We start from the raw sequence: 14,435 nt of genomic DNA on the forward strand, positions 1-14,435 counted from the left end.
CACACAGACACACACACACACACACACACACACACCACCCCCCTTTTCCACCCCCACCACCATTCCCTGATTTCCTTTTATGTGTTCCAGCTTTGCGTGCCGCACCTCTTGTTGTCACACATGATCATCTCCCATGGGCCGACTCCATCTAAATTCCCCTCAAAACAAATGAACAAACAAACAAACAAAGTGCTAAAAAGGAGAGAGGGAAGTAAGATAGGAGAGAGAGATAGATAGATAGAGGGGGAGAGAGAGAGAGAGAGAGAGAGAGAGAGAAAGAGAGAGAGAGAGAGCTCAGAATGGGCAGATAATCACCATCTCAGACTAAAGAGACAGCTCTCCTCTCTCCTCTTATGCGGCAGATTGAATATATTGCGAAATGTGTTTTACTCTACACTTAGGTTCAGCCTGGAAGTTATGTACGATGCACATGATTAGCACATGACATGTATTACAAACAGACAATCCTCTATGGCCAGAATCTCAAGATTTCATCTTAGCCTTCGATACCCAAGACTGACCATTGATGCCCATCATAACAGCTCGTACCTAGTGTAAGTTCACAGTACATAACTGGGCCCTAATACAACAACATGCTGATGCAATTTCATAACTGTACAGGAAACAACAGGGCATATCCAGGTAATATCTTCTCTGCGTGCCATCTAGTTACCGTGCTTTTTTAGGTATACTTATTTGAAATGAAATATTGGACCTTTTTGACTTTCCAGGCCTGGCTAGAAAGCCTAATTAGCATTCCAGTGCCTAGCCTTTGCTCAGCTCCACGCTCTACCTCATTCATGCTTATTCTACACTTTATTGAAGTTTATGGGCCAAGGACGATAGATGAAAAGCAGCGGAAGCACAAACCCTGGTTATCTGTGCCCCAGTTGTGGCAGGGGGTCCTACCTAGGAGGGGGAAGGGACGGGTGGGGTAGTCGGTGTGGGTGGGTGGGTGTGGGTGTGGGTATGGGAGGCAGAAGTGGGTTGAAAGTAAGCTTTTTGAGGAGGCGGCTGCTGATTCATTATGAATGATTCCCGTGTCTCAAGCAACGACAAGAGGCTTTTTTTCCTAATTTAAAGAGGCTCAGCACCCACACATCCACCCCCCCCCCCCTTCCCCATCTCCTCACGTTAGTGACATGCACCCCAGGACGCCTCGCAGGGAGAGGGAGATCAGAGGAGCTGACAACAGACCAATGCTGTCCTGACCCCCCCCCCCCCAACCGTCCCCTGGGGGTAAGTCCTGGTATGTGGCTAACGTCACTATCGTCAGCTAGTTTAGGTTATGAATTAAGCAGAGGAGAGGAGCGGAGTGTCTGATCACAGGGCTCTGCTTTCTGATTTTTCTGTCCATCTGTACAGCGGTGCATGAATACGGAGGCACAAGGAGTAAGGGGCTTGCTTGGTCAGTGTATTGTTTCATTGTTTGCACAAAATGTCTGCTCTACTGTATGTATGTCACATTTTTCCCCCTTCAGATATTTCTCAAAAGTGTCTTGTTGAATCTGATGATGATGTTTCATCATTCAGTTGTCTTGCATAAGTCAAGATAAAGATATAATCCCTTGCCCTTAATGAAGGTATAATAAGCCTTCTATATTCATCCACATGGATGGAAGATGATTATATAGGCTTGACCATTCGATTGAATGCTGTGAACAGCAACACAATTCATCACCCAGCATTTCCCCAGATGGTCCTCAGATGACCTGAGCTCTCTTAAGCCAGCTAAAGCCTGACAAACTGCCCTGGTTTGTTATATGGGCCCTCCTGATGCTATCAACCACCACTACCACCGGCTCCACAGTGCAGAGGGTCAAAGTCTCCCCTGTCCTATTATATCAACACCACAACTGCTCATTTCCCCTCATGATACCACTGTGTGTGTGTGTGTGTGTGTGTGTGTGTGTGTGTGTGTGTGTGTGTGAGTGCGCACGCGCGTGCTCTCCACATGTTAAATGTGTTGTGTACAGCCCCGGAGGTGCCCGGAGGAGGCGGAGAAGGAAGCGGGCTGCTCCCAGAGGCCCGCGGGGCAGAGGGAAATGGGCCAGACAGGAGCCCCAGGTGTCAACAAGCCCCTATCAAGCCCCTGCCGCCGATCCCAGGGAGCAGACAGAGAGAGAGAGAGAGAGAGAGGGATGGAGAGAGAGAGGGATGGAGAGAGGAGAAGATAGGGCAGCAATAGAGGCCTCTCATTAACCTGCTCTCCAGGGCTGTGGCTGGGGGTGACTGACGAGGAGAGGCTGGCCACGGGCGGGTGAAGGGGGACGGGATGGTGTGATACTGGAGGAGGAGGAGGAGGAGGAGGAGGAGGAGGAGGAGGCTCCCTGGCCGGATATTCAGGGCAATACTGTCTTACAGGCAAAATGGGGAATCAGTTGCATGCCCTTGGCTTAGTATAGGCACAAAAGGGACAGCAAACACACACAGACACACATACATACACAAACAAACACACACACACACACACACACACACACACACACACACACACACACACACACACACACACAGAAACTTTAAGATAAAGAGCAACTTTCCCGAGGCTGATTCTCACTGCTAAGAAAGTTGGCCAAGAAGTTGGTCACATTCCACTTTGATTATGTATAAACTCAAAAATATGGCCAAATTTTCTGTCAAAAAGTTGCATTTACAGAAGATGAGCTGTGTCAACTGATGGACTAATCAGCTGAAAGTGACAAACACTCCCCTCCTACACACACACACACACACACACACACCCTCTCTCTCATAAACACACATGTGCATACACACATACACACCCGGATGCACAACATGCACGACTTAATCTGCATAGCCTGTCACTGACGTGTAATCTGTTGATTAACACAGTGGGTTGCGGTGGGGGGTAGCCATCTTGAATTGAATCAGGCAATCAAGTGAGTGACTTGTAGTACGCAGCACTTGAAGTATGCAAACCAACAGATTTACTGCATCCAAATCAACATGCATGGACACAGACACAGCTGACAGACAGACAGACAGACACACACACGCACGCACACACACACGCACGCACAACACACACACACACACACACACACACACACACACACACACACACACACACACACACACACACATACCACAGTCAGACCAAAGCAACATGGTTGTTTGCATATGGGTCTATACTCTGTAGCCTGCAATCTACATGATTTCCTAATTAGAAACATCAGTAGGACAACTTCATAAATGTATTTGAGTCTTAAAACGGGTTGAATATTTTGTTTTCTGGTTAGAATCCTAATGAGGTGCAATTTAAACTGGTAGAGAATCTTATAAAATCCACTCTGTGTTGCATGTGTACAATCACATAAAGCTACACTACATTAAGCTAAAGCTGGTAGCTAGCAGTAGCATTAGCAGTAGCACGAGCAGTGGAGTTGGCCATCCAGGGAGTCCGGGAGGTAAACAGCCTGCAGTCCAAAGCAGTTGCTTAACAGGCCGAGGTCTCCGGAATCATCCGGAATTAACTTTATCCGCGTAAATATTTCATGGCATCGCCTGCCCCCCCCCCCATCTCCCCCATATTTCCCCGCACTCGACAAGCCACAGTCCGCCACGGATCTGCCCCAGGCCCTGAAATATGGATGAGCTGGCGCGTGGCCGTTTACCGGGCAGTTCTGACAGATGTATGGATAAATAACAACACCCTTTCCTAGCCATAGCCCTCTCCCCAGCGCACTCACCTCTCCGCCCCAGGAGTCTGATTGTTAGAGAGGGAAGGAGAGAGGCTGGGGGGGGAGGAAGTGGTGAGGGGTGGGGGGGGGGGGGGGGGGGCGGGGACAAGAAACAGAGAGGAAAACTGCTGTTTTCCCACACGCCGTTTTGTGTGTGTGTGTGTGTGTGTGTGTGTGTGTAGGTGTAGGTGTGTGTGTGTGTGTGTGTGTGTAGGTGTGTGTGTGTGTGTGTGTGTGTGGATGTGTGTGTGTGTGTGTGGATGTGTGTGTGGATGTGTGTGTGTGTGTGTGTGTAGGTGTGTGTGTGGATGTGTCAAGAAGCCGTGAAGGTGAGTGAGGCCTTCCACTGTGCGGGTTGTGGTGAGGTTTTGAGGCTGGGATGGGGGAGGGGGAGATGTTGCACGGAGTGTTCATCTTGCTCCCCTCTGCGCCGGAGTTATTTCTGCTTTTCCAACAAGGTTTTTCTTTTCTTTTTTTAAATGCTTGAGCAGGATTTACAGGAAACAGTTCACAGTAAACACTTTTAGGTGAAACTATAGTATTTTCTTCACCTGTAGTTAATAGTTGCTTTAAATCCATTATCAAAATGGTAAGAAATCCACAAAATTGTAATAAAATGAACTAGAAGATGCAGATCAAGTAGCAGATGATAGTGATCATATTCATAGAATACCTCTCTCACATCACAATCTGAGAAAGCACACCGGCTCAGTTTTACTTGGATGAGTAAAAAACGAGTCTGTGTGCTATTGATGTAACCTTTGCTTTGAGTGGTTGATTTAATCATTTATAACACGTCTCTGCCTCAAGACTCAGGTCTGTGACATCCTGAAGATGAAATACTTGAAGAAAAACAGAGTGATGCAACAGCACACTACGCAAGTGAATTTTGATGAGAAACTCAAACATTTCCCTATTTGATCATACACCCCCCCCCCCCCCAAACACAATTGATTAAGGTCTATTTTCAGAAAAGAAGGTCGTTTGCAGAATATATCTCAAGAGAATCTTCTCGTCTCACTAGACGTATGTAGGTATGTTTATAGGTACAGGGCAATTTATCACTTAACTGTTAACTGCTGAATACATTGCCTTGTCCTGTCGTGCAATACGACTGATAATAAGTTGTTGCCAAACAGTGGTTGGCAATCGGCATGCATTGTTAATATGAACATGTGAACACAAATTCCCAATCACTGATTGTGTGTCGTCCTTCCCCTCCTGTTTATGGGCAGTTTCCGTAATGGGCACAACCACACTTTGCCCATCGTGCCACCACTGCCTCAGTTGTGCCAAGCGTGACTTCAATGAATGCATGACTGCAATTAAACTTTAATTGTTTCTTAATATGTATGGATAAAACTAATGTGTTAAGTTGGGTAATTACTCCAGACGAGACGCCAGCACTGGGGAGGGGAGGTGGCGGGGGGGTTTAAAAGGAAACCGCTGAATTCATTTGTCCCTAATGAGTCTTTTGTTGAATGGGTACCTTTCCTCCTTCGATAAGGGTGTTAAAAAATTAATGATTTATAAGTATTGAGTCTGCAATCACATTTTAATTAGCCAGTAATGTATGATAATTAGTCTCTCTTTGCAGTGGTACAGTTAATAATAGTTAATTAGCCAATGACAGCTCGTCCTCTGCGTGGTGGTTTCCAAACAATGTTGTGGATACTGTCTGCCTGTTTTGAGGAACCATGACTTCTCAAAAATGTCAACATCCATTCACTTTGATTTAAACACATATGTTCAGATGCTTAAAATACTGGGCCTTTATGTTTAACTATCTTATGTACAACATATGCATGTACAAATAAAGATTACATTTCACTGGTTCACTTACTGTTTTAGAATAACCATGGCATCTCCCTTTACAATAGCCTAAACATGTTCTGTAATGTTTCTGACGATTACTTAGCCTACATAATGTGACTAACCTAAAGAAAGGCACCTAAAGCCTTGCACATAATGGTTTCACTCACCTTTAACACAGAGCATTTCAGCATCACAAATGACCACAAATGGTCAAGTGTGACAGTCGTTTCTTGTCTTCCCTCTTCCAGTGAGGAGAAGTGAAAGGGTGTGTGTTGGTGTTATTTGCCATTGTGTGTGTGTGTGTGTGTGTGTGTGTGTGTGTGTGTGTGTGTGTGTGTGTGTGTGTGTATGTGTGATTAAATGGCCACAGTGGCCTGGCTGGGGCTCTGGGGTCCTCTCACACTAAGTGCTGGCAGACTGCTCCGGGAGAGAGAACAGGCACTCTCTGTTAAATTAGAGCAGCCCCACGCTTACTGCTGAGCCACTTCTTTAACTAGCCCTCTTTCAGTCTCTCTGGGCGCGCACACACACACACACACACACACACGCACACACACACACAAACCCACACCATACACACATCTCAGATGACTCCTCTAGTGTGATGTGGCATGACAAGCCTTTAAAGAAAGTTTGTTTGAAAAGGTGTATAGGAATGGACACAAGGTCATTATGGGGTGAGCTTGTTTAGATAGATAGATAGTTTAGAGATACCTTATTGATCCCCAAGGGGAAATTCAGGAAATTCAGCTTGTTTTACAGACCACCCAGTGGGAGATGCCTATACTGGCACATAATAGCCGCTGTCATGTCACCATGGTGAATACTAGACATTAGTCGACGTGCTCTTAGTCCATTGGCACTCTGGGGGTCGAGCTACAGTATGAGCATTATCAATATAAAGCAACATACATCTAACACTCCTTTCAGTGAGAAAATGAGAATGTGGTCACAGCCACTTAACATAATATGATGGTCTTTACAGTCCACCTTACCATGTGGACGGCACTCCATGGGTGTTGTCCATGGGTCAGGTGTTGTCTTTGTGCTCCTGTGAAATAACTCTGGCCTGTGTCCCCCTCAGAACTCCTGTGGCTGCTTGCCTTGCCTTCAGGCTCATACTCAGGATTGGTGTATAATGTTTCTCTTGTCACATTTTTCTCTTTTGTGATTTCGAGTGGAGTTTTAAAGCCCGATTAATGGTTCTGTGTCAAATCTGTGTCGCTGTGTACCGGCCTCCAAACCCTACACCGTAGTCTGATGCACAGCTCCTCAAAATTATAACTTTGCGGAGACAGTGACAGACCCCAGGGATTGGCTGACTCACCCTGTGTGTTGATTGGCAATGTGCTTCAACAGCTTACTCTGGGTAGTTAGTCCGCTGACAGATACTTTGCAAATCATCTCAGACATAGTTTTGGTTTCAATGATGGGGTTATCCAAATGTCTACAGGGTCTATTTTATAGTAACGTTTTAAAATCAGTACTTTGTGGCCAGTTGTGGGAAGGTGGCTTGCTCACATAACTTAAAATGGCTAGCAGACACCATGCAAATAACCTCAGACGTATTTTTTTGGTTGCAAGGTTGTTGAAATACTCTGTCTTTTTCTTGGTAACTTTTACAAAATATAAGAGCTAAAGGCCAAACCAATGACATTTATATTTAAACATGGCCGTCTATGAAGTTTGCCTTTCAAATGATCGTTTCGGTGGTGAGCCACAGAGATATAACCTGACAATAGCCAGATGAATTTCGCTCCGCCTAGCTCCACTCATCCATCTGGAGCCGATCCATTGAAGTGTTGCTTCAGAAGGCTGGGCCTAATCAAAAAATGCTTGCATATGATTGAATAAGCCACTTGTCCGTCATCTATTGATGTGCTACTTCAACCACTCACATCGAAGCCAACCCGTGACGCTGATAACAGTCTCACAGTCACTTCTACGCTATGTCACATCTATGAAACTCCCGCCCTGCGTCCTGATTGGCTGAACCATAAAGTCGGTTGCAGAAATCACTCTCAATGGAAGAGGTCCCAGATGGATGTGAGTGAAGCTAGGCGGAGCTAAGCGGAACAACATTCATCTGGCTATTGTCAGGTTAACAGAGATACACAACAAGAAAAAGTTCTGCATTGAAGCAATGGAATAGCTACAGCGTCGTTTCAATGCAGAAGCAGAAATCAGCCTTTATGCTTACATACATCACGTATCGCAATCACATACTCATTACAAACAAAGTGTTATCATTTCTCTATTATCTTTCCTATGTTATGTTATCTGTAGATTATTTTAGAATAATAAAATATTTGTATAATACACTTGCATAGGTCGGTGGTAGTGTAGTGGTTAAGGAGCTGGGCTAGCGTGCAGTAGCCTGAAAGTTGCTGGTTCAATTCCCTGCTTCCACCATTGTGCCCTTGAGCAAGGCACTTAACCCCAAGTTGCTCCGGGGACAATGTGATCTCTTGTAATATAGCTGACATATGTAAGTCACTTTGGTCAAGAAATGTCTGCTAAATATAATGTAATGCATAGTTCACGTCATACCATGTATATTCTAGCAGACAGGTGATATTTTTGTTTTCTTTTGGTTTTATGAGGAAAAGATCCCAAAGGACATGCTACTTTTGGGCAACTCCCTGTTTGCTTTCTGGCAATTTGCCCTCCAGGAAGGTTAAGGTTGGTATCTGCTGATACAGACACAGAAGGTGTGTACTCAAGTAAACTAACTAAAAAAAACTGATTTCAGAATCCCCTCAGAGAATTTTCTTATTCAACTTTTAAGCCAGTTAGCATGCCTTCCTTCATGTGCCTTATGATGTGTTTTTATATATCTGAAAATTAATTTTTTCATTTACATGTTCATTTTCATTTATATGTTTTTGATTTGGGTAGGTCAGATAAATAAGCTCAAATCCATACACAAATTATTGGTATGAAAAACGATTTGATTTGACAGGTTAATGTATAATATGCTAAGATGTGTCATCAATATTGACTTATCACAATGCATTCAATATATAGATTCACTGACAAAAGAAGGCTGCAGAGCACTGTAGCACTTCAGTGTCAACTGTCTCCAACCCAACCCATTTGGCTTCCATCCTCTGGGGGAATGGGTTTGTGGACCAAAGCAGCTCTGGTTCAGTCACTGACTGGCCCTCCTCATGTGGTCTCAGAAAGCAGACGAGAGAAGAAAATGGATGAGAAATATGGGTCAATGACAAGTACCTGATGCTGTTGCTTGTTTTGTGACATGCGTGTGATGTGTTGAAAAAAAAAAAAACAGTTTCACGAGAAGTTGGCGACGTACTTGTTTGTTTGGTTCGCGCCTCTTGCCAACGTCGCTACACCGTCTGATGTACCGAGCTTTTGTGACACGCAAAACAAAAACAGCGACGCTCGTCGTGGTTGAAGGAGATGTGGTGACAGGGAGCGAACGTCTCCGATAACACTCACCCGTCTCCGCGTCCTTTGTGCGTAACAGTGCCGTTTTCACGGAGTCACAATAAAAAAAAATATATAAAAACACACAAGGGTGCCAGAACGCTAAGAATAGATGTAAGAGCCGATCGGGCGTTGAAAGCAGGTTGTTTACAAATGTTGACATGAGTGTCATGTGTAAGTTCATGTGGCACAGGGGGGGAAGGGAGGAACTCACTGGTGCTGCACTCTTCTCTGTGATCGGAAGGATAGGCCTCAGCTGTCTGTCTTTGCCAGACTTTAAGAGACATTGCCAAAGTCATCGGCTCCGGATCATAATATTGGAGCTTTTGTTCGGTGAAATCCAGGGAGATAGAATAATTCTTATCCCTTTTTAAAAGTTATTACTGATTTAAGCTGCTCATTTTTCCCCCTCCACTCCCAGTTCTTTTGAACTCCTCTGAAAAGGCGGCCTCAAAGTCAAAAGACAGGCTGTGACAGTCTTGGAAAAAAGGGGGGTGCTCTTTAATATGAAATAACTTAAAACTCTCTCCAAAGATTCCCCTTGTCTAGTACATTCCCTTTGATAAGGGAAATACATCTTTAAGATATTTAACAGGCATTAAAATTAATAACAGAATTTCCTACTTTCAGATATTCAATATATACTTTTCTTCTCTAGTTTTTAAAACATCTCCTTTTCATTAATACATTTCCTGCCATTTGTAGGCTATAATCTTGTAGTCTTGGAGAGGGGACGATGGTTGAGAGAGAGGGAGAGAAAGAGAAAGAGAGGGAAACGGGAAGAGAGAGGAGAGATGGGAGTAATTTGGACTTGAAAGCCAAGTTGGATCTCGTCGGCAGGCTCTTTCTTCTTTCCCACTCTATTAGCCGTGTTGAGACACAGCGTTTTGGGTCTGAGACACTTTCTAATCCTTTGGACTGTCAGCCTCCACCCTGAGTTGCCCCGCAACCCTCCCTCGGCATCATGGGATGTCATACTGCCTCCCCCACTCCTCAAAATGTTCCAGATTTTCCGGTGCTATGTTGCCCGCTCTCCTCCACCCTCGACAGTATTACATACAATGGAGGGGAAATGTTCCACCGCTATTAATAGCACATGGAAAATTATATGGAAAACACACCAACCCACACATCAACTGCATGTATGTGTATTCTGTCCCTTTGAGATGTTCTTTTTTATGGTATATGGGCCAGTCTTTTGTCACGCCTGGGCCACGCACCATACCATATACACCACAGTTTAATTTTTATGTGTAGTTTTTTTAGTCTAAAATATTACATTGACATGGAATAGGAAAAAAAAAGATAGACAGATTCTGAAAAAAAAAATGTTTCATTTTTAAAATGCCTATGCTCTATGTCAGTGTTTCTCAAACTTTTTCAGACCAAGGATACAAGGATACAAGGATACAAGGAAGTTTATTGTCACATGCATATAGTTACTGGAAGTAAGAAATGCAGTGAAATTATGTCTGGTGTCAGCCTATTTGTGCATTAATGGGGGGGGGGTAAAGAGTGCAGTAGAAGAGGGGTTTAGTAGATTAAGTGGCAAGGGCTGCATAAAAAAGGTGGTGGAGGATTGGGATTGGGTGGGGGGCATCAACAAGGAGCACCCAAGAGCAACAGGGGCAAGGAAAAACTCCCTTACCAAGGAAGAAACCTTGGGCAGATCCACGGCTCAAGGGGCTAACCCAACTGCCAGGGGTCTTGGTGTGTGTGTTGGGGGGATGACAGGGGAGATGGGATAGTGTGCTGTGTATGTGGGGAGAGGGCAGTGTGCAATATGTGTGTTGGGGAAGCTTCCTCATGAGACAATGTGCTGTGTATTGGGGGGGGGGGGGGGGGGGGCAGTGTGCTGTAAGTATGTTGGGGATGTGTGTTGGAGAAGCTTCCTGATGAAATAATGTGCTGTGTATGTGGGGGGGGGGGGGGGGGGGGGCAGGGACTTACTATTGCAAGCAGAGTACTGTATGTATGACCACAGGACCCAAGGACCACTTAACCAATAATAATAATAAAAAAAAACCTCACGGACCACTAGCTAAAAGAAAGAGTAAACCTACTACAACAGTATATTACACAATAGGCCTACTCACCTTCCTTTTTGTGTCAGAGGATTCATATGATTTAAACTGGCGTAGCTTACATAGGCATGTTGCAGAACTGTTTGGATTTACATACAAGTTGGTTCAACATTGCAAGATATTATATTTTACCATGTCTGCTCGCGGACCACCAGTGGTCCCCGGACCAGACTTTGAGAAACACTGCTCTATGTTGTCAGATATCCATTAAACTAAGGAGGCATAATAAACAGCCAGAGATGGAATGTCTTTCTTGTAATACCCCTTTGTACCTCAGAGGCGATGTATAGAATACAATGCAAGTCGATGGAAGAGTGCCGTTGGTGTCTTCGAGACAACTCCACATAGCCCCTTTAAAGAGAAACAGTCATTGGAATCTCCGTAATTGTTCTCTAAACAGTGATTGTCACATTGGATACCCATTGTATACTCTGAACATTGCATTTGTTGACAACTCGCTTTGCTCCATTGAGAAGTCTTCAAGTTAGACAAACCATCGGAGACATGGTTGTTGCTTTAAAGACACCTACTGTAACTGCATAGTGTATCCACTCAAAGGTTTGTGTATTCTGTGATCGATGGACAATTTTTAAATGAAACATTTGTTTTTTTCATAATTTGTTTAGTTTTTTTTTGGAGAAAACATAGTATGTATCTAGTAGGCCTTCATTTAAATTGTGAGTTTATAATTATAATTGTAAATATACAATTATACAAGTTTATTTCTAATCATATCTACTGTATATCTACACACAAGTTAATTTAGCATGCAAGAGCACTCAATCCTTGAATGTGGAAAGGTGGAAACTATGATATCTGTAGACTCAGACCCTCATGAGCTTTGATTGCACAGAATATGGCATATGCTGATAAGTGGTGATCTGTGAATTCTGTGAATGCATTTCGCAATTATTTCCACTAATGCTCATCTCTGGTAGTGTGTACATAGGCTTGTGTGTTTATATGTGTGTGTAGTGTAAGCAGCGGTCTCTCTCTCTGTGTGTATGTGTGTGTGGGTGTGTGTGTTCACGCAGAGGTATGGGAGCCCCTCTCACCCATATCTCTCCCACCCCTTTAGCCCTCCCTTGAGCGAGCAGGCAGCAAGCCGCAGAAGCTAATTAAATCAATATGAGATAATGAAGTGCAATTACAGGCTCTGGCTGGGCCCATCTTCTGGTGTAAATACCGCTGGGCTTGCGCCTCTTTAGAGTCTGTTAGTGTTTCCACTTCCAGGAGCCACAATCCCCACGGCAACCATTTGGTGGAGTGATCGTTGGGCTCCCTGAGCTGCCAACACTTTCACACAGCGAGCTCTGGCCTCCGCCTTTCCACACCTCCCCATCCCTCTCTCTCTCCCTCTTTCTCTCCATCTCTCTGTCACGCTCTCTCTCTCCCTCCCTCGTTCTCTGTCTCCTGTCTGGTTTTGCTCTCTTGGTCTGTCTCTTATTCAGGCTGTTTTATTTCGGTCTTAAAATTTGAATTGTGTAACCCCAAACTGATCAATTCCTCATGCAGCAGTTCTATTTTGTTAGACCTAAAGTATGTCTGGTTCACTGAAAGTCCCTCTCTCACACTCTTGTAGTGTAAGATGGCTCAAGACACATTACGACTTGCCTTCTGACAGGTAATAGAGTGAGATACAATGCTAGCCTGGTTTGAAAACAGTCGACTAGCATTCTAAAAGTTGTGATAAACACTCCATGGTTTTCAACACTAAACACATCCATGGCCCAGGATGAAGCCTCTGGCATGGCTCTTTAACAGTTGAAGTCAAAAGATCTATGCTTTCAATATGGCTGAATTAAGACAGCGTTCCAGACAGAAGCTGTGATTTTGTCTTCCAGGTTGCCAGTCCCTGTGTTGTCCTGTCTTCCACCTCAATATAGCGTGAGAACAGACTAAACAACTCTCAGACTAAACTTCACATAAATAGTTGTTGTGGTATGTCTGATAGGTACTGTTACACCACACATAAAAATCAACAAACAACACTTATACGAGGGAAAAAAACAACACAAGTTATAAGAACCCACCATACACACATCTCTGCTTGGTTGACTTGTTTTCTTTTGGTGTCACTAGCGCTTAGCCGAGGCTACCGCAGGGCTTCTGACAACATTAGCGTTAGCACGGGCGCTAACGTCTAATGGGCTTTTAAAAGTGTCGCACTGGGACTATTTGTGTACCATCAGTGTGCACTTGTGATCGCTCCGTTGACAACGGTATTTTAAGACATCTCCACGGCGACAAGAGCTTGAGTACCCAGAGTAACGGGTTTCCCATGGGACCAGCAAACGCGCCTGAGAGAGACTTGGAGCGGCGCTCTACTTCGCCAGACAGCGAATAACAGTAAATAAACAATTTATTCCCTCCCACTTTTTTCTTTTTCGTGAGGAAAAACACATGTTTGTGAAGATGTGTTACTTGACTAAACAGGACGCACCCCATCTCTACCCCCCACCCCACCCTCCACCCATCCCCACCCTTAAAGAGAGAAGCAGAGAAAGAGAGTTTGTTTGGCAGAGGAATTGTTGTCTCCTCCCTAGAGAGGCTCCTGTTTAAAAGTTGAACTTCTTTCCATCGTTTGATACTTCTTCAAAATTCCAGTGGCGAACCCCTCTCACATGGCAGAAGAGAACTTCAGCAGTGGAAACACACCTGTACTCCATGATCTGCACCAGTAAGCTTGATTATCTGTACACATAAACACACACACATTCATCAAATACAGGACTTTCCATACACATTTAAGCTGTAAGCACGTACAACATGCTCAGTTGAATACAAACCATCTTGGAGTTTTTACTGTAGCCCGCTGTTTCCTCTGTTAAAGTGCTTATCTACTTCTTTTCCCGCTTGTTTTTGTCTCTCTGATGTGGATGGCGCCGTTGTGTCATGCGGCTCACGGTGAGGTCCTGGCTCGGAGTGGGGTAGGGAACACCTTGAGAGAAACCTAATTAGTCCTTATCTGCAGAGCCAAGCTCTAGCTCGGGGGAAATTGCAGTCGTGAAACACAGAGTAAACCTGAGCAAAGAAATGTGCACGCGTGCGCCATCGCTGATGAATAAAGCCACGCGCACATCGGCTGTCAGAAAGCATCACGGCGAAATGGCTGACAAGTGTTTGCCGATGGAAATGATTTTCCCGTTCTATGTGTTTATTACTCTGCACCTATTGACTCTTTATTTCCACATTGACGGGTAGCTTCGTTTTTAGGTGGAAGAGCATCACAAAATGTCTGCCCCACTGGCCTTGTGCACTAATGAATGTCTCTGAGGGGGAGAGAAGAGAAGGAGAGAGAGAAAGAGAGAGAGAGAGAGAGAGAGGAGGCAGGCAAGAGAGAGGGAGTTGGGGGTGGTAGAGGTAGTGGTGGTGGAGCTCC

This window comes from Alosa sapidissima, chromosome 18, assembly GCF_018492685.1.
Source record: "Alosa sapidissima isolate fAloSap1 chromosome 18, fAloSap1.pri, whole genome shotgun sequence".
Lineage (NCBI taxonomy): Eukaryota > Metazoa > Chordata > Actinopteri > Clupeiformes > Clupeidae > Alosa > Alosa sapidissima.